The 19,674-nt window shown below is 43.4% G+C and overlaps 1 protein-coding gene and 1 long non-coding RNA gene across 6 annotated transcripts in view; one reads left to right on the forward strand and one right to left on the reverse strand.

Annotated features, from left to right (window-relative positions):
* Positions 1-795: 795 nt before the first annotated feature.
* On the reverse strand, positions 796-17,453 carry LOC132483653 (uncharacterized). Of its 4 annotated transcripts, XR_009531097.1 has the most exons (5): positions 17,358-17,453; positions 8,141-8,393; positions 1,932-2,115; positions 1,260-1,378; positions 796-1,150 (listed from the first exon to the last, which is right to left on the reverse strand). It is a non-coding gene; the product is annotated as an uncharacterized LOC132483653 (long non-coding RNA). The 4 variants fall into 4 exon arrangements; XR_009531099.1 differs by lacking the exons at positions 796-1,150; positions 1,260-1,378; positions 17,358-17,453 and adding exons at positions 12,645-12,697; positions 14,728-14,777 and having other exon boundaries at positions 1,405-2,115; XR_009531098.1 differs by lacking the exons at positions 796-1,150; positions 1,260-1,378 and having other exon boundaries at positions 1,405-2,115.
* A 283-nt stretch (positions 17,454-17,736) lies between these two features.
* The window catches only part of RCAN3 (RCAN family member 3), a 28,523-nt gene continuing 26,585 nt past the window's right edge, over positions 17,737-19,674 (forward strand). The window contains exon 1 of one of the 2 annotated variants that reach the window (XM_060089157.1): positions 17,737-17,827. The gene's annotated coding sequence lies outside the window, so the exon portion shown is untranslated. The remainder of the gene's footprint in view (positions 17,828-19,674) is intronic. The other variant, XM_060089158.1, reaches the window with a different exon arrangement.

Here is a 19,674-nt window from a genome sequence, read left to right on the forward strand (position 1 = left end):
ACCCTGTTCACTTCCTCAGAGACAAAAATTACCCCTCCCACAGAGGGGACCGTAAGCCTTTGAATAAACAAACCCACACGACTGCGAAGGAAACCCACCCAACTGCGAAGGAAACCCACCCAACTCTCTGCAGGAAGCAATATAGCTCCTCATTCATAAGTGGGAATTGTCCACCGAGAATTACAAGGCATTTGAAGAAATCCAACAATGAAAGAGAAAGATTAAAATTGTTGAGGTGAAACAAGAATGGCAGGATAGTGTAGTCAAAGCCGGCAATAGTCCACAAGGATTCATTAAATTGTCCTCTCTGTTTTCGTATATGCTTGAAATTTTCATAATAAAAAGTGAAAAAATGGTGTTTTGAGCACTTGTCATGTGCTAAGTACAGCAATGAAAAAAAGAGAAACTCCATACAAAGGAGTCAGAAAACGAAGCAAACAATATAAAGTGTGATGGTTAATACAATTGAGGGACTGATGATGAAATTTCATGGGGCCAGGACTAAGCAGGAAACAAGAGAACCCAGAAGGGGAGACGGAAGCTGTGGACATGGCCCTGGGTGTGGTGGAGAGCAGGCACTGTGTCTCAGCCCCAGAGCCCGGGCTGAGCTGGACCTGGAGTTCAGGAGAAGGCGGAGGCGACTTTTCAGTCCAAACTAGGGTAACTGCAGGGCCAGCTACATAACATCCAGGACCCGCTGCAAAACGAAAGTGCAGGGGCCCAAAAAGTGAGAAAAAGTGCCATTAAAGGGACCATTTTTTACCATTCATTTTTATTTTATGCAATACCCATTTTAAATGCAAATATAAGAGCACTAACTCATATGGAAATCACTGATATGACACAATTCGTATTTCATTGCTTGTGCGTGACTAGGTATTGTGTTCTTACCTGAACAATGGAAATCCTACACAAAACTAACTCAACTGTTTTCATTTCTTAATGGGTATACACGTATCCTACCAACATTCTCTGCCTTCAGCTTATTGATGAGTAAAGAAATAAAAAGAGAAGGAGCTGTGGGTGGCCTGAGCTTTCCCTTTCCATCTAGGTCATCATTTTCAGCAGATGTGGTTGTCTGATAGGCTGACACAGGGAAGTAACACGTGTAAGAAGGACGTGATGGGGATACTTGTCCGTTGCCTTCTTCCTGCATTGGAAGAAAGTTTCAGTTGGAATGGAAAGTGTAGACTCTCCAGAATGTCAGTCCTTCCCCACTCCCACCCCTGCCCCCACTGAATCACAGGCCTAACGGTCACCTAGGATTTGCCTTGAGCACGGCTGGTGAGGACATCAGGAATCCTATGTGCAAAGAAAGCCACACACATGATGCTTTTAACTCCTCTGCTCACACGCATGTGGCACCCATCAGACCTTGCTGACAAACAGAAAGATGTTCAAAGATAAAATTATTAAGAACTTCAAGATGGCAAACGCAGAGCATTAAACCAAATGTGAGGCCCTTTTGAGTGTGGGGTCGTGTAGGAGTGCACAATTCACACACGCCTGGAAAGCTGGCTCTGGCTCTCTAGGGGCTTTCCCAAGACCCCCATGTGGTGCCCACTTATGTGGACTCATAGTAGCAAACTGAGAGGTCCTCAGTGTGAAAGCTGCTCTGAATCCAGATCAATCTGGGCCTCATCTCATGAACGACAGCAAACTCCTTTTACCGATCTGGGTTTTTGGACTCTTTAATCAATAGAAATTGATGAGGCCAGACAAGGAATTCAGGCAAGGCTTTATCGCTGCAGCACAAGGGAGCAAAAACATGTAACAGGTGTCCTTGCTCACTCCCTGAGGGGGTGACAAGCTGGTCCCTTAAATGGGGTGAGGGTGGGGTGGATCGGTGGGTAGGCCAGAGGGGCAGCTTAGGTGGTCTGCCCACCCCCTTGTAGGGATCATGCGCAGGACCCTGCTTTTGCTCCTGGCACCTCAGAAGTGGCAGCTGGGTTTTGGCCTTTTTGTACCCCATTGTTCATATTTTGCCCCAACTGCACATGTGGGCAGTTATTTTTAGTTCCTTAGAGTTTCTTGTATTCTGCTGGTCGAGGAGATATTCGTCCAGGTGCAAGTACTGCAGCAAAGGGTCCCAGGTCCCAGGTCCCAGGTCCCAACCTGTAATAGGAATAGAAGAGAGTTTTACTTGAGCCAAACTGAGGACTACAGCCCAGGAGACAGCCTCTCGGATAACTGAGGAACTGCTCTGGAGAACCATGGTTTTCAGCACAATTTTGTGTCTTGTCAGGACAAAGAAAACCAAATAAGTCAGGGATACATTCCTTCAAGTTTTAAAAACAAACAAACAAACAGATAAGCACATACACAGCAAGTCAGTATGGCCTTGGCACCTGGGAAGGGAGTCTTATCATCAAAGGAGTACTAGCATTGGCATCCCAGGAAGGGAGGCATTTAATCTTTATTTTTAACATGGGCATACTTTACTTCTGGCCAATATGTCCTTTTCTTTAATAATTAAAGCAGACGTACAATGTTTGTTTGATAGGCCACAAACAGGCTGTGTTAGCATAAAATCAAGTTAACCTATGTATAAGCCAGAATGACTTCCCCATACCTCAATGTGTGAAAATGTCTTTCATTGCTCTTAAAAGGTGTTGGTGTCCATTCTGACTGAAATGAATCACAGATTCAAAGAAGGAAAGATTCAAAGAAAGAAAGAAAACAAACTCTACTCTGTGGGCATTTCCAGTACGCTGCTGCTACTTTAAAAACTGAAAAACTGTAAATTCAGAAAATGGTCAAAGTTACCTGGGATACTTTTTTTTCTTCCGGTTTTATTAAGATATAATTGACATACAACACTGTATAAGTTTAAGATGTACAGCATTATGATTTAACTCACACATCATGGAATGATTATCACAGTAAGTTTAGTACACGGGATACTTTTGAAGTAAAAGAGCAAGGTAGGTGTCTGAGTCAATTCCTCTCAAGTCAAATCACCTAAAGCCGACAGCTTGATTTGTTGGATAAATGTGCTTATCTAATTTACACTTCAACTGTAACCCATTCAACCCAGGCCTCACCAGACCATGACTTTGGCTAATAATACTTTTCCTTTTTATACCCAGATTATTATAGCACAAGCTTCTAATAGCTGGAAATTAACCACTTCAGTGTGACATTCTCTTCCCCAGCCCCAACTTCTGCTTTTTTGAGAGAGTCTCAGGAAACATTTCAAGTGTACTGTGTGCTCTGTAACATCTCTTGGGTTTTCCTTTCTTAATTACTCCTCTTGCCATGACCTCTGCTCTACCAGCTGCTTTGAGACCATCACTGAGCTGGGTCAGCTGCCCCCTGCTGGTGACCTCCCACTGATATATACTCCCCCTACCCTCTCTGGTCCTTACCGTGGGCCTCCCCCTCCAAAGCATGGGTCAGGCCTTCAGCAGCCCCTGGAAATAGCTTCTTTTGAGCCCACAGGTCCAAACAGAACCTCAGGAACCCTTCACAAGCAGGACTCTCATCTGGTTCCAGGTAGGCCTCCACACCATGGGGCTAGCTGCCCATCCCCTTTCTCCTCCACCAGGTTTCTCTGAGCACCTGAGAACCCAGACCTGACTAATCCCACTGAGCCCTGAAAGAACAAGTCTTTCCTCAAGAATTTGGCTTTGTCAAAAAAAAGCCCAACTCACTGGTCCCTCCCAGAACTGAGGCAACTCAGCCTGATCCTTTAGACACTGGCAACATCAAGATGAATGCTGGTAGCATTTGAAAACCACTCAGTGGCCACACACATTGTAGTACAACTGAGCACATGATCTCTGGTCTGGTCATTTAGGTGGGTTTTTTTTAGTGTCTTCTAGATCTCTGGTGATATTGCTCCCTGACTGAAGGAAGATCATATGGCCTGTCCAATAATAGCTAAGAGAAGCACAGAGCAGGACACAGGGAGGCAGCACAGTATCAAGGCTAAGAGTACAGGCTCTGGAACTTTCTTTCTCTGAAACCTTAGGAAAGTACATAACCCCTCCAAACCTCAGTTTCCTCATCTGTAAAATCGGCATGGTAATACTGCCTCCCTTGCAGTTTGTTGTAAGGATGTAATATAGAACAATGCCTGGTACTAAGTGACGTCTCAATAACATTAGCTACTGTTATTATTTTCCTTTAAGCTAGGGAGCAGTATAAGTAGAGGCACAGAGCCACAGGCCAAAGTCAAAGAGCTAGGTGCTTAGATTTTGGCTTCTTGCATTGCATTTGGGGCTTGGCCACCTTTGGGAGGCCTTTTGAATAGACATGTATCTCATCTACTCATGAATGGATTTTTACAAGTTTAACCTTATCACCAAGCTTGTGGGTATCTTTTTGAAGATGCCCTTGCATACATAGTTTCTGAAACTACAAAGCTAGTCTCAGTCATACCGAAGGATAAAATCTTCCAGTTGCCAAGGTATGCAAATGCAATGGACTGAATGTTTGTGTGGCCCCCAAATTCAGGTACTGAGACCCTAATCCCAATGTGATGATATTTGGAGGCGGGGCCTTTGGGAGGTAATTAGGTCATGAGGGCAGAGCTGTCATGAATGGGATTAGTGCCCTTATAAGAAGAGGCGATGCCAACAAATTGGACAACCTAGAAGAAATGGACAAGTTTCTAGAAACCTACAGCCCACCAAAACTGAATCAAGAAGAAATAAATAGTTTGATCAGACCGATCACTAGAAGTAAAATAGAATCTATAATAAAAAAAAAAATTCCCTGCAAACAAAAGTCCAGGACTGATGGCTTCACTGAGGAATTCTACCAAAACATACAAAGAAGAACTTATACTGATCCTTCTCAAACTCTTGCAAAAGACTGAAGAGGAGGTAACACTCCCGAAGTCATTCTATGAAGCCACCACCCTGATAAAGATACTACCAAAACCAGACAAAGATACTACCAAAAAAGAAAATTACAGGCCAATGTCTTTCATGAACATAGATGCAAAAATTCTCAATAAAATACTAGCAAGCCAAATCCAACAACACATAAAAAAGATCATAGACCACAATCAAGTTGGGTTCATCCCAGGGTCATAAGCATGGTTCAACATACACAAATCAATCAATGTGATACACCACATCAACAAAGGAAATGACTAAAACACATGATCATCTCAGTAGATGCAGAAAAGGCATTTGATAAAATTCAACGTTCATTCATAATAAAAAAAAGGAAAAACATTACCAAAGTGGGTACAGCGGGAAAATATCTCAACATAATAAAAGCTATTTATGACAAAACTACAGCCAACATAATACTCAATGGTGAAAAGTGGAAAGCTTTCCCACTAAAATCTGGAACAAGACAAGGATACCCACTCTCACCACTTCTATTCAACATGATATTGGAAGTCCTAGTCAGAGCAATCAGACAAGAAAAAGAAATAAAAGTTATTCAACTTGGAAGGGAAGAGGTAAAATTGTCATTATGTGCAGATGACATGATACTATAAATGGAAACCACTAAAGACTCCACACAAAAACTACTAGGACTGACAAACAAATTCAGCAAGGTAGCAAAATACAAGATTAACATGCAGAAATCTGTTGTGTTTCTTTATATTAACAATGAAACATCAGAAAAATCCTTTTTAAAATCACATCAAAAAAGAATAAAATACTTAGGAATAAACCTGACCAAGTAGGTGAAATACTTATACACTGAGAACTATAAAACACTGATAAAAGAAGTTGAAGTGGAAAGATATCCCATGCTCTTGCACTGGAAGAATTAATATTGCTAAAATGGCCATACTACCTAAAGCAATCTTCAGATTTAATGTGCTCCCTATCAAATTACCCATGAAATTTTTCACAGAACTATCGATAGAACAAATAATCCTAAAATTTACATGGAGCCATAAGAGACCCAGAATTGCCAAAGCAATCCTGAAGAAAAAGAACAAGGCTGGAGGCATAACACTCCCAGACTTCAGACAATACTACAAAGCTACAGTAATCAAAACAGCATGGTATTGGCACAAAAACAGACATATGGATCAATGGAACAGAAAAAAGAGCCCAGAAATAGACCCATACACCTATGGTCAATTAATCTTTGACAAAGAAGGCAAGAATATACAATGGAGAAAAGATAATCTCTTTGGCAAGTGGTGTTGGAAAAGCTGGACAGCCACATGTAAATTAATGAAGTTAGAACACACCCTCACACCATACACAAAAATAAACTCAAAATGGCTTAAAGACTTAAATATGAGACAGAACACCATAAAACTCCTAGAAGAGAACACAGGCAAAACATTCTCTGACATAAATCATAGCAATGTTTTCTTAGTTCAGTCTCCCAAAGCAATAATAAATAAAAGCAAAAATAAGCAAATGGGACCTAATCAAACTTACAAGCTTTTGCACAGCAAAGGAAACCATAAACAAAACAAAAAGACAATCTACAGACTGGGAGAAGATATTTGCGAACAATACAACTGACAAGGGCTTAATTTCCAAAATATATAAACAGCTCATACAGCTAAATAACAAAACAAACAAACAGGGCCTCCCTGGTGGCATAGCAGTTAAGAATCTGCCTGCCAATGCAAGGGAAACAGGTTCGAGCCCTGGCCGGGGAAGATCCCACATGCCACGGAGCAACTAAGCCCGTGCGCCACAAGTACTGAGCCGGAGCTCTAGAGCCTGCAAGCCACAACTACTGAGCCTATGTGCCACAACTACTGAAGCCCGTGCACCTAGAGCCCGTGCTCCGCAACAAGAGAAGCCACGACAATGAGAAGCCCTCGCACCACAACAAAGAGTAGCCCCCGCTCACCACAACTAGAGAAAGCCTGCACACAGCAACAAAGACCCAACACAGCCATAAATTAATTAATTAATTAATTAATTAATTAAAAAAAAAAACACACAACCCAATCAAAACGTGGGCAGAAGATCTAAATAGACATTTCTCCAAAGAGGACACACAGATGGCCAACAAACACATGAAAGAATGCTCAACATCACTAATCATTAGAGAAATGCAAATCAAAACTACAATGAGGTACCATCTCACACTGGTCAGAATGGCTGTCATTAAAAAGTCTACAGATAATAAATGCTGGAGAGGATGTGGAGAAAAGGGAACCCTCCTGCACTGTTGGTGGGAATGTAAATTGGTGCAGCCACTATGGAAAACAGTATGTAGGTTCCTTAAAAAACTAAAAATAGGGACTTCTCTGGTGGTCCAGTGGTAGAGAATTTGCCTTCCAATGCAGGGGACGTGAGTTCGATCCCTGGTCAAGAAACTAAGATCCCATATGCCGCAGGGCAACTAAGCCCGCACGCTCTAGAGCCCATGCACCTCAACTAAAGAGAAGCCCATGTGCCGCAACGAAAGATCCCACATGCTGCAACTAAGACCCGATGCAGCCAAATAACTAAATAAATAAAATATTAAAATTAATAAAAAGTAAAATAAAATAAATATTTTTTAAAAAACTAAAAATAGAGTTACTATATGACCCAGCAACCCCACTCTTGGTCATATATCCAGAGAAAACCATACTTCGAAAAAATACACGCACCCCAATGTTCATAGCAGCACTATTTACAATAGCCAAGACATGGAAGCAAACTAAATGTCCATCTACAGATGAATGGGTAAAGATGTGGTATATACATACAATAGAATACTACTCAAGCATATTAAAGAATAAAATAATGCCATTTGCAGCAATGTGGATGAACCTAGAGATTATCATACTAAGTGAAATAAGAACAATAGACAAATACCACGTGATATCACTTATATGTGGAATCTAAAATATACAAATGAACTTATTTACAAAACAGAAACAGACTCACAGACATGGAAAACAAACTTATGATTACCAAAGGGAAAAGGGAGTATGGAGAGATAAATTAGGAGTTTGGGATTAGCAGATACAAATGACTGAATATAAAATAGATAAACAACAAGGTCCTACTGTATAGCACAGGGAACTATATTCAATATCTTGTAATAACCTATAATGGAAAAGAATATGTATAACTGAATCATTTCACTGCACACCAGAAACTAACAACAACAAAAAAAGAAGAGGCCAGAGAGCTGGCTTGCTCTCTCTCTCTGCCATGTGAGGATACACAAGAAGACATCTGTAAACCAGGAAGAAGGCACTCACCAGAACCTGATCGTGATCTTGGACTTCCACCCTCCAGAACTGAGAAATAAATGTCTGTTGTTGATAAGCCACCCAGGTTATGGTATTTTGTTATAGCAACCCAAGCTGATTAAGACAGCATGTCATGGGCTTCCCTGGTGGCGCAGTGGTTGCGAGTCCGCCTGTAGATGCAGGGGACACGGGTTCGTGCCCCGGTCCGGGAAGATCCCACTTGCCGCGGAGCGGCTGGGCCCGTGAGCCATGGCTGCTGAGTCTGCGCGTCCGGAGCACAACGGGAGAGGCCACAACGGTGAGAAGCCCGCGTACCAAAAAAAAAAAAAAAAAAAAAGACAGCCTGTCATTAAGATTTTCTCTCAGTTCTAAACCCACACTTCCAGCGGATGGCTTTGGGGTGCCGGGGCTGAAACCGCCTTTCTGCTTTGCCAGCTGCTCCCGGTGAGGGAAACAGTGAGGCTGCACGAGGAAGAAGGACTTACTCCTTCCTATTTCCTGTTCGAAAGTACATCACTCTGCAACACTGCTTCACTCTAGCGCAGCAGCAGCTGAATCTGGTTTTGCAGTTCTTTCCAGCACTTGGACAACCAACTTCATAGCAACCCCTCAGAGACATCAGCACCCCCTCCTCAGAGGTCTGGGGCCCGGGCCTGCTGTGCCCTCCTCTTACACATTTAACGTCCTTATTGACATAATTCACATACCATACAATTCACTCATCTAAACTGTACAATTCAATGTTTCTTAGTATATCCATGGGTATGTGCAACCATCACCACCATTAATTTTAGAACATTTTCATCACCTCTAAAAGAAACCCTAAAAAGAAAACAATAGGTGGACTTTCTCACCTTCTGAGATGGCCCACACTCTGTCTGCGGAGTGTTTCTCTCTAAATAAATCCACTTCTTAGCTATCACTTTGTCTCTCACTGAATTCTTTCTGCGATGAGACATCGAGAACCTGAGCTTCAGTTAAGTCCTGAAACCAGTTGTTCTACGGGAACTAAGACCCCCATACGCACGTGGAGGATGGCAACTACCTGCTGAGCACAAGCACTAGACCCCAGACTGTTCAGAACCAGAAGGTTGATGATTAAGATTCCTAAAACACCACACTGTTACTTCACAACCAATCAATGAGAAGAAAGTCATGAATCCTTCAGCCTTCCTCCCGCAAATGTTGCCTTTAAAAATGTTCCCCTGAGGGCTTCCCTGGTGGCGCAGTGGTTGAGAGTCCGCCTGCCGATGCAGGGTACGCGGGTTCGTGACCCGGTCTGGGAAGATCCCACACGCCGCAGAGCGGCTGGGCCCGTGAGCCATGGCCGCTGAGCCTGCGCATCCGGAGCCTGTGCTCCGCAACGGGAGAGGCCACAACAGTGAGAGGCCCGCGTACCGCAAAAAAAAAAAAAAAAAAAGTTCCCCTGAAAGCCATTGGGGAACTTGGGTCTTTTGACCATAAGCTGTCTGTTTTCCTTTCTTGGCCCTGAAATAAACCTTTATCTGCTCCAAAAGAAGAAAAAAAGAAAATAACAGGTGTTGGTGAGGATATGGAGAAACTAGAACCCCGTGCACTGCTAGTGGGAATGTAAAATGATGCAGCCAGTATGGAAAACAGTATGGTGATTTCTCAAAATTTTAAAAATAGAGTTACCATATGATCCAGAAATGCCACTTCTGGGTATATACAAAAAAGAATGGAAAGCAGGGACTCAAACAGATATTTGAATACCCACGTTCACAGCAGCATTATTCATAATAGCCAAAAGATGGAATCAACTCAAGTGTCCTTTGACAGGTGGATAAATAAAATGTGGTGTATACATACAACAGAATATTATTCAGCCTTAAAAGGAAGGACATTCTGACATATCCTGCAATATAGATCAAACTGGAAAACATTATGCTAAGTGAAATAAGGCAGACACAAGAGGACAAATACTGTATGATTCCACTTACATGAGGTACTTAGAGTAGTCAGATTCATAGAGACAGAAAGCAGGGAATGGTGGCTGCCAGGAATGGGGGGAGAGTGGTGGGGAGTTGACTGGGTAGAGAGATTCAATTTGGAAAGATGAAAAATGTTCTGGAGATGGATGGTGGTGATGGTTGCACATCAGTGCAAATGTACTTAATGTCACTAAACTGTGTACTTAAAAATGGTTAAAATAGTATATTTTGTGTTACACATATTTTACCACAATAAAAAAGAAAAACCTGTACCCTGTAGCTATCACACCCCCCCTGCCCATATTTCCTATACTCCCTATCCCCACCCTCCCAGCCACTGGCAGCCTCTAAGCTATCTTCTGTCTCTGTAGATTTCTCTGTTTTGGACTTTGACATGAATGGAATTGTGCAATATGTGGACTAGTGTGACTGGTTTCTTTCACTTAGCATAATGTTTTCACAGTTCATCGAAGTTGTAGCACATATCTGTGCTTCATTCCTTTTTATGGCTGTATATCCTCTTATCTTCTAAGTTTTAATAATTAAACCTCTTCCGTTGGTTCCTTTCATCCTAGGAATGGGAAACTGCTTCCTGCAGTTGCTACCTCTGTGATCCCTTTTTTTTACCTGTTTAGTTACTAGTGAATAACTTTATATGTAAGTAACAATTCTTTATATTAAATTCTTTCTGTTCAAATCACTAGTGTGACTTCTGTCTCCTGATCAAACCCTGATACTCAAGAAAAATCAAGATAATTTGAATTCCTGGGCTATTCACGCAGCTGCCTATTTTTAATGTTCCATTTTCTTCCCTTATTTTCTGTGCCCCACCTCCTCTCCTGATGATGGTCATCTAGCTCTTATTATCCTCTATCCATCTGCAGCTCAAACTTATCAGGAAATAATATCTCCTCCTAACAAATTCAAGAAATGCAACATTTAAAGAGCAGCTCCTTCCAGCGTGGAGTAGCCCTGCTGCTCTTGAGCCCATCTGCAGTGAATTCTGCAGCCTCTGAGTCTGCAGGCAAATAGGACTGATTCTTCGTAATTTAGAGGAACATAGCTGGATGAAATCTTACACAGCATCCAGGCTTCAGAAGGCACTGATATACCTCATCTTACAAAAAAGATTGAAAGGAAATATACCAAAATATTGAATAATCTCTAGATCATGGAGTTATAAGTGATTTTAATTTTCTTATTTATCCTTTTGTTTTCAAATTATCCATAAAAACCTAGGTGTTTTTTTTTTTTTTTTTTTTTTTTTTTTTTTTTTTTTTGGCGGTACGCGGGCCTCTCACTGTTGTGGCCTCTCCCGTTGCGGAGCACAGGCTCCGGACGCGCAGGCTCAGCGGCCATGGCTCACAGGCCCAGCCGCTCTGCGGCATGTGGGATCTTCCCAGACCAGGGCCGAACCCGCGTCCCCTGCATCGGCAGGCGGACTCCCAACCACTGCGCCACCAGGGAAGCCCCAAGTCTAGTTTTTATAATGAGAAATTTTAAGTATAAAAAATCGATATCACTCATCTCCCAACCAATGGTGCTGGTAAGAAGCTTCCCCCCTTCCCAGCCGGCTCTTGGATCATGTTGTAACTCTCTTCTTTGGGGAATGACTGATTTTCCAGGAAGAGGCGATAAATGAGGGTGTTACCAGGGAGGCTGGGTAATTAAAGCCTCTTCAGGAAAAGGTGTCATCTACAAGGCAAATCCCATAGGAGATCTAGAGTGTGTGGCAGGCTGTGAATTTAAATATCTAATATGCCTGGGTTCTATGAGCCTTTGAGACAGAGAGACAGAGACAGAGACCAATTGGCAGGCAGGCAGGCAGGCTTCCATCTTCAGGCCTCTTCCTTTCTCAGTGTGTGTTCTCTCATGAGGTGATCTCTCTCACGATCAGAAGCAGCTCTGTTTCCTCCCTCCCTTTCTCTCTTCCATATTTATTGAGCACCTACTATATGCCAGAACCAGATATTGTTATAGGAGCTGGGGATTTATCAGTGAACAGACTACTCCCTGCCCCCATGAAACTAATATTCTAGTAATGGACTTAGGCCATTAAATCAGTAACTGCATAATTATTCTCTTAAATACAACTGTGATAGATGCCATGAAAAGTAGTATAGGGAGAGCGTCCCTGGTGGTGCAGTGGTTGAGAGTCTGCCTGCTGATGCAGGGGACATGGGTTTGTGCCCTGGTCCAGGAAGATCCCACATGCCGCGGAGCGGCTGGGCCCGTGAGCCATGGCCGCTGAGCCTGCGCATCTGGAGCCTGTGCTCTGCAACGGGAGAGGCCACAACAGTGAGAGGCCCGCGTACTGCAAAAAAAAAAAAAAAAAAAAGTAGTATAGGGAACTGTGGGTCACTCACAAGGTATATCATTTGGGATTAGGTTTGGCTGCAACAGACACCTAACAGTATAGAAGAATACTTCTCTCCCAGGTAAAGGCAGTCTGGATACAGGCAACCCAGGGCTGGTATGGCAGCTCCAGTGTCACAAAGGATCCGGGATCCACATCCTTTGGATCCACCACCCCAGCATGTGGCTTCCATCTTCAAGGTTACCTCCTGGTCCAAAATGGCTGCTGGAGCTCCAGCTATCATATTCATATTGCAGGCTAGAAGAAAGAGGAACAGTAGAAGTGCACAGGGTACCTCTCCCAGCTAAGTCAGCTTCCTTTTGCTCATATCTCACTGGGCAAAATTAATTTATGCCTAGCTGCAAGGGAGGTAACACACTGCTGCCTTGAATAACATTTACTTGTAAACTGATAATAAACCAACTAATGTTTACTGAGCATCTGTAATGTGTCTAGCTCTTTAGAAAACAACCCTGCAACGCAGATATCATCACTGTCATTCAACAGACTGGAAAAGTGAGGTTCGGTGGGTTTAAAGAAACCGCTCGAAGATCAAACCACCAGTGATGGTGGAGCTGACTTCCTGAAGCCCATGCTCTTTCCATTGTATTTTGCTGCCTTCCCACCAGCAACTAAAGAAATGGAGAAGAAAGTTCCTCAGACTTGTCATTGATTATATTTAAAGAAAGGCCACTTTTTTCTATTTAAAGTGCACTGATGCTACGCAGCCAATGAAAAGAACTTAGATCTGTATAAAAGCAGGGACATGGTCTGTTTTGTTCACCACTGTCTTCTCAATGCCTAGAACAGTGCTGGGCAAATAGTAGAAATCCAATAAATGTGAATGTTCCCTGAATGTTCTTTTGTACCCCTTTCCAATCAATCTCCATCCTTCAGATGCAACCACTATTCTGATGCTGATCACCATAGATTAGTTTGGCCTTTTATTTAACCTCATGTAAATGGAATCATACATCTATTACTCTTTGGTGTCTGCCTTCTTTTTGCCCAACAATTTTTTGAGATTTATTTATGCTGTTATGTGTATCAGTAGTTTATTCTTTTTATGGCTGTGTAGTATTCCATTGTTGGAATATACCATAGTTTGCTTATCCATTCTTCTTTTGATGAACATTTATAATATTCCCAGTTTGTGCATATTCTGAATGAATAAAGATGTTAAAAAGCATTCTTGTACAACCCCTCCCCCTTTGGGGGGTTATCTGCTGACATTTTTTGTGAATATATAACTAGGAGTTGAATTTCCGAGTCACAGGGTAGATGTACACTTAGCTTGAAAAACTGGCAAAAGTTCCCAAAAATTGGTTGTCTCCTTTTACATTCCACCAGCAACACTGGAGTGTGAGATGGAGATCTTTTATCATTTCTATTAATTCCATAGCACAAACCTAATAAGAACTTTTTAAAGTATTGACTTTTAAGTCTACTCAGGTAAGAATAACAAAATCTAAAATGAAATCATCTGTCTGGAAATTCTCCTCCAAGGTAAGAGATGAGCTACTCAGGATCTGTAGCCTTATCTGATGGGTTCTACTTGAGTTTTTCAGGACAGCAAAAATGCTTATCAACCTTGGCATAGGTTTCAATGGATTGAGTCACAAGGGATCAATTTCTTTCTCTTTTTTTCTCTGCCTGTAACTCAAACCTCACAATGATGAGGAGGAGAGGGAGGGAGTGTTAGAAATGTAAAACTACGTGAAGTTCATTCATAACAAGCACTTATTATACACTGTGGGCACAATGTAAGAGGGAAGATGTGGAAGATTCCATTCTTGTTCTTAAGTTGCTCACAACCTAGTTGATAGATACAAGATGGCACCTCTTCCTCTGCCCATCACGTAAAGACGGATGTTGTTCTGGATTCAGCCCTTTGCCCTTTTTGTGTTTCTTTTCCACCTGCTCCTCCGGGGTCATCTCACCTGAGCTAATGATTTCAACTACCCCGCACACCTCCTTCCAAAATCACTATGCTTGGTTTGAGCCCACTCCTAAGCTCCAGACCTGTGTCTTCCAGCTGCTTCTATCCCAACTCCTCTCGCATGCTCATAACTTACATATAATTCATCAGTAACTTTTGTTAACTTTGCCTTTAAATTTCACCAGGAACATACTATTTTTCACCACTTCCTTTCCTATAACCCTTGTCCAAGCCACTGTCATCTCTGGTCTGCCTTATTGTAATAGCTCTACCAAATCAGTATTGCTATCTTATCACCTGTTGCCTGCTCTTTACTCATTTCCCTTTCAGTAATAAAAACTTGAATTACCTTTGGTGAATGTAACCGTCAGTGTTCCCGCAGAAGGTTAATCTGAGTTGAGTTTCGTAAAGGTTATATACAAACGTGTGGGCAGGGTTGAGGGAAACAAGAAGGAATGATAGGATGAAACTCTGGGGCTGCCAGCAGTAGGGGGCTACTACCACCTCTAGGCCAAGAGAAGGGAGACTCTACCAGAGCCAGGAGAGACCTGTATGAAGAGGGGCACTAGAAAGAAGACTCAGCAGAGGTATGTGGCCAACATGCAGTGACCCAGAAGGGAAAGGGCCTGTGAAAGGGGCCTAACTTCATCCTCCTCCAATCCTCTGCACACTTCCAGTGTCTTCTATGGATAAATTCAACTGTAAGCCAGAGAATTAGGGACCCACTGAAGCAGTCCATGCTGGTATCTCCTAAGGCACAAATCAGGAAGAAAAAAATGTAGAGTAGATAAAGGGACCAAGAGAAAATTTTTGGTCACACAGGAAGTCATCTTTCCCCAATTCTCAGTCCATGAGATTTAAGAGCTACTGACCACACCTTAGCTCTAGAGGTTAGCACATGACCCAGGTCTGGGCTATCAGAATAGTCCAGGCCCCTTCTGAAGAGAGTGGCTTAATGATGCACAAGTAACCCAAGTTAGACCAACAAGATGCAGTCCTGGGACTTCTGTTGACAGCACTGAATTAAAGAAACTCTCTAATGGTAAGGATATGATGTGAAGTTGTTAGCAGCCATTCTGCTATCTCATGGGGGAAAGGCAGCCTGAGAAAGAAGTCAACACAAAGGAAAACAGAGTTAAGAAATGGAGATCAAATCTTGATGTCATACTTTTAAGCCCTTAGATCCAGCCATGCTTGAAGCCCACAGCTTTTCTGCATTATATGAGGTAATGAATTCCATTTGCTGTTTAATCCAGTTTGAGTGATATATTGCATGCAAACAAAAACAAAAAAAAACTCTTGAATAATATTTAATACTTATCCCAAAGACCAACATAAAGGCATACCTTTATATCTCTAAATATGCCATTATTTCTATGGAATGTCCTTTTCCATATTCTCCACCTAGAAAAATCCTACTCAAATATCCTCTTAATGCAAAGCCTTCCCTCAGTTTTCCAGGTAGAATTGCTCGATTCTTCCTCTGTTTTGTCAGCACTTTGCAAATGCCTCTATCAGTGTACATATAAAGTTGTGTCATAGTTAGTTGTTTGCTTATCTGTCTCCCCTGTCTGTGAGCTCCTGAAGGTAGATTTGCGTGGCCCTTACCCCTGTAAGCCTAGTACCCAGCACAAGGCCTAAACCCTGAGTTAAACAAGGCTAAACCAGTCTTTTTTACTTTAGGACCTCTCAGAGCCATTTCTGTGTTAAGATGCATTAATGGATCCCCATGCAGGGGTACCGAATGCAGCAATTTCCAAATTCATTTGACCTAAAAACTCAATTTTTGCTGAAGTTGCTGTGTTTGAGAAATTTAGAGAAGAAAAATAACTGCGGTTCTTAGGGTGACCTTAACGCATGAAGTGGCTCTCTATAAATATTTGTTAAGTGAATGAAAGGGAGAACTTGGTGGGGAGCAAGGGGCAGTAGGGTTGGAAGCAACAGAAAAAACACAAGCAATGAACAGGAAGCCAGAGGGGTGATCCGTTGGACATATCTCTGTGATGGTGCCAGGTCAATTGTTAAAGAATGACTGGGACCATAATGCAATCCTGTTTCCTTAGTTTAAATCTAACAGAGATTAGATGTATTCTACACACTTTAATCCTTCTTCCTGTCCCATGACCCAGGGGCTAAGTGCACTGCTTCCTTGATTTTGACCTTCAATTTGCTTCACTTTGCCTCAGAGGGGACTATGTGGGAGATCAGAGCTGATTTTCCTCTAACTGCACACCCTTAAGTCAAATTCCTTTCCTGTTCTGTGCCTCTGTTTCCCTCTCTGTGAACACAGGCTCCCTTCCAAGCTTGGCTCAGACGCCTCGGGAAAAAAAATTTTTTTTTTCTTTTTAAATAACCTGACAAAGGAAGCCTACCACAGTAACTTTGGACAACTCATTGAACAGCTTAGGCCCTTGGTCTTTCTATTTGTAAAAGAAATAGAGGCTTCTGAGAGAATCAAGCAAGACTGTGCGGTGAAAAGTGTTTTGCAAACGGGGAATAAAACATGAGAAATGTAAATATTATTAGGATTGTACATACGATGAAGAGGAGGTGGAGGGCGGGTAGGAGGAGGCGGCGGCTGCAGCAGAAGCCCACCGTGGTTCAGAGCCCAGGACAAGGAGTCAGCACCCGGACGCAACCTATAGCTCAACCACCTAACTAGCTGTCTCGCCTTGGGCAATTAAGCACATGGAAGCCCTCTTCATCTATAAAAGGAGGATAATAATATTCGGTTCGCTGGTTGTGAGGTTAAATGAGGTAAATCCTGCAAAGCACGCGTTGCAGTGTACGTAGTAACTAGCCCTCAGTAAATGTTCATTATATTCCTACTAACTATTCTTGCCACCGACTGAATGGGACCAAGCAAGAAAAGGAGATAAGTCATTTCTGGTCACGGTGCAAGACCAGAAGATCGCCAAAGGTCCCGCCGTCGGGGGCACCTAAAGCCCCCTCCCCAGCTAGACCGCCCAAGCCCCTCACCTGCGCGTAACAAGAAAACCCGGACGCAGGTCAAGTGCGAGCGTGCAGCCAGGCTCCCGCCCCGGCCCCAAGGCCGCACGCGAAGGGCGGGGCCGCTTCCTGCCGGCTACTGGGCCCCGCGCGCCCCCGCCGGGCGGTCGACACCGGGCGCCTGCGCCGCGCGCGCTCGCCGGAGGTGGGAGTGGGGGCGGGGCGGAGCCGCGCGGGGCTGGGCGCGCGCGCGCGCGACGCCGACGGCCTCGCTCTCCAGGACGCGGCTCGCGCCCAGGCGGAGGCGGTCGCTCCCGCGGGCGTCGAGGGCGTGGCGGCTAGGCGCTGGGCAGCGGCCACCTAGCAGACTGTACCCCGGCGGCCGCCCGCAGCCTCTCCCCAAGCGCGGCCCCTCGCGGCGCCCCGTCTCCTGCGTAGCCCGTCCGGCCGCCCCGGCCTCTCCTTGCCTGCCTGCCTGCCTGCGGCGGCCACGCGAGCAGGTGAGTCTCCCCTTCGCAGGGTGGGGCCGGCGCCCGCCTCTCCGAGGAGGCTCAGCACCCGGCCCTCGGGAGGATGGGGGGCACTGGGTGTGGCAAGTTAAAAAAAGAAACGGTCCGCAGGTGCCGGGAGGGGTGGGAGCTCCTGTGCCCGAGACCCCAGAGGTGCTGTGCTGCGCCTTTGCCTTCCGGGTCCAGCCCCTCTGGCGTCCAGGCTCTTCTCAGACAGCTCTGGGGTCGGTCGTGTCTTGGAAAACAAAACCAAGAAAAACGTTCTCTCCCAACAGCTGTTTGACTTTTTGAAAAGCTGACAGAGCCAACGTGCTCCTGAAGGCAGAAGGGTGCAGTCCAGGGGCGACCAGAAGTTGGAAGCCCCTCCTTTTTTCTTGCTCTCCTTCCTCCGTGATGCGCGGGTAACGATCGCATTACCTATTCGATAACTTCTTGAAACTTGTCTGCTTCCATCTGCTGCCTGGACCAATAGAGCAGTAGTGGTCCGTTTTCAGGTTGCTTCGTCCCAGCTTCCGTGCAAAATCTGATCATCTCCTTCAGGGATTAGGAGTCTAGTGCAGGGAGCAGTTCAGATCCGTGTTGCAGATACAAACTAGGATTATTTAAAGTGATGTTTTAGTGCAGTGCTCAAAGCCAGAAGTATTCGCTCCTTCTTGTTGAAAGTTACCTAGCACACCACGTTTATTCAAACTTTTAATAGAAGTCTCTGCGTTTCATAGAAGTCTCAGATGTACAGTTTCATAAGCGATTGACTTATTTGTAGCTGTGATTACATAGGATTTAAAGTAATTAATTTTAAGACTGTTTCATTAGCTCTGATTCAAAATACTAAATTATAAAAACACACAATACTGAGACTCAGAATACAGATGTTTGTGTATCAACTAAGTTCGTGCTTTTTGGTGGGGATATTATATATTGGTTCTCTAGAAATGGATTTTTGATGCAGGAAGACAGTGAAAGGCCTGAAAACTCAGAGCCCCTTCTTTAGCCACGCTGTCAGCTTTATGTTTTACCAGGTTGGCAAAACTTTTCTTTCTTAGCGTGGGAAGAGATTTCAGTGCTTTTCAGGAAAACAAGATTTGTCCCACTATTGAATTGTAACGTCTGTAAAGCTTTTAAACGTTTTCATGTTAAGGATTACAAATGAGTACAAATTTTGTATGGTACTAGTGGATACGTTGGTTGAAAGACTTAGGCAAAACAGCATGAAAAATAGTGTGATTTGGAAATCTATTAGGCTGAAACCTGTGAAATAATGGGAGGTCTAAAGTTCAATACCGTTTGTTATTTAGACCCAAAGAACTACAGAAGGTGGAGGTCAGACAGTGGATCTCCACTTTTCCCCTAGAATGTAGAGGTTATAGTGAGAGGAAATGAGTTACATTCAGCGAAACAAATAGCATCAGTCTTTACATCTCTACTTCAATTATTCTTTAAAACCTGTTATTTTCATTTGTTCTGACAAATGTGAAAAGAGGGCATAGGTCATTGAAACATACAAAATTCAAAAATCTAATTTTCATCTTTACTGTTGCACCATTTTTTTTTTTCTTACCACAGCTACTAAAAAGTAGTAAGATTCTACCTAAAAGTAGTGAGTGGGGAGGAAGTGGGAGATAGAGGCTTGTAGGATAGCTATTCAGAACCCCCGCATTGACAATCCAGAGGGTTTTTTTAAAAAAAGGAATTTAGTCTAAATTTATAATTTAGACGTTTTAAAAAGGTATTTAGTAGTTCAACAGCATCTGTGAGTATTTTCCTCATTTTATGTTGAGAGGACAAATGTAATACAAAAAGCCAAGTGACTGTTCCAAGGTTATTCAGCAGGGCACTTG

This window comes from Mesoplodon densirostris, chromosome 2 (genome assembly GCF_025265405.1).
Source record: "Mesoplodon densirostris isolate mMesDen1 chromosome 2, mMesDen1 primary haplotype, whole genome shotgun sequence".
Taxonomy (NCBI): domain Eukaryota; kingdom Metazoa; phylum Chordata; class Mammalia; order Artiodactyla; family Ziphiidae; genus Mesoplodon; species Mesoplodon densirostris.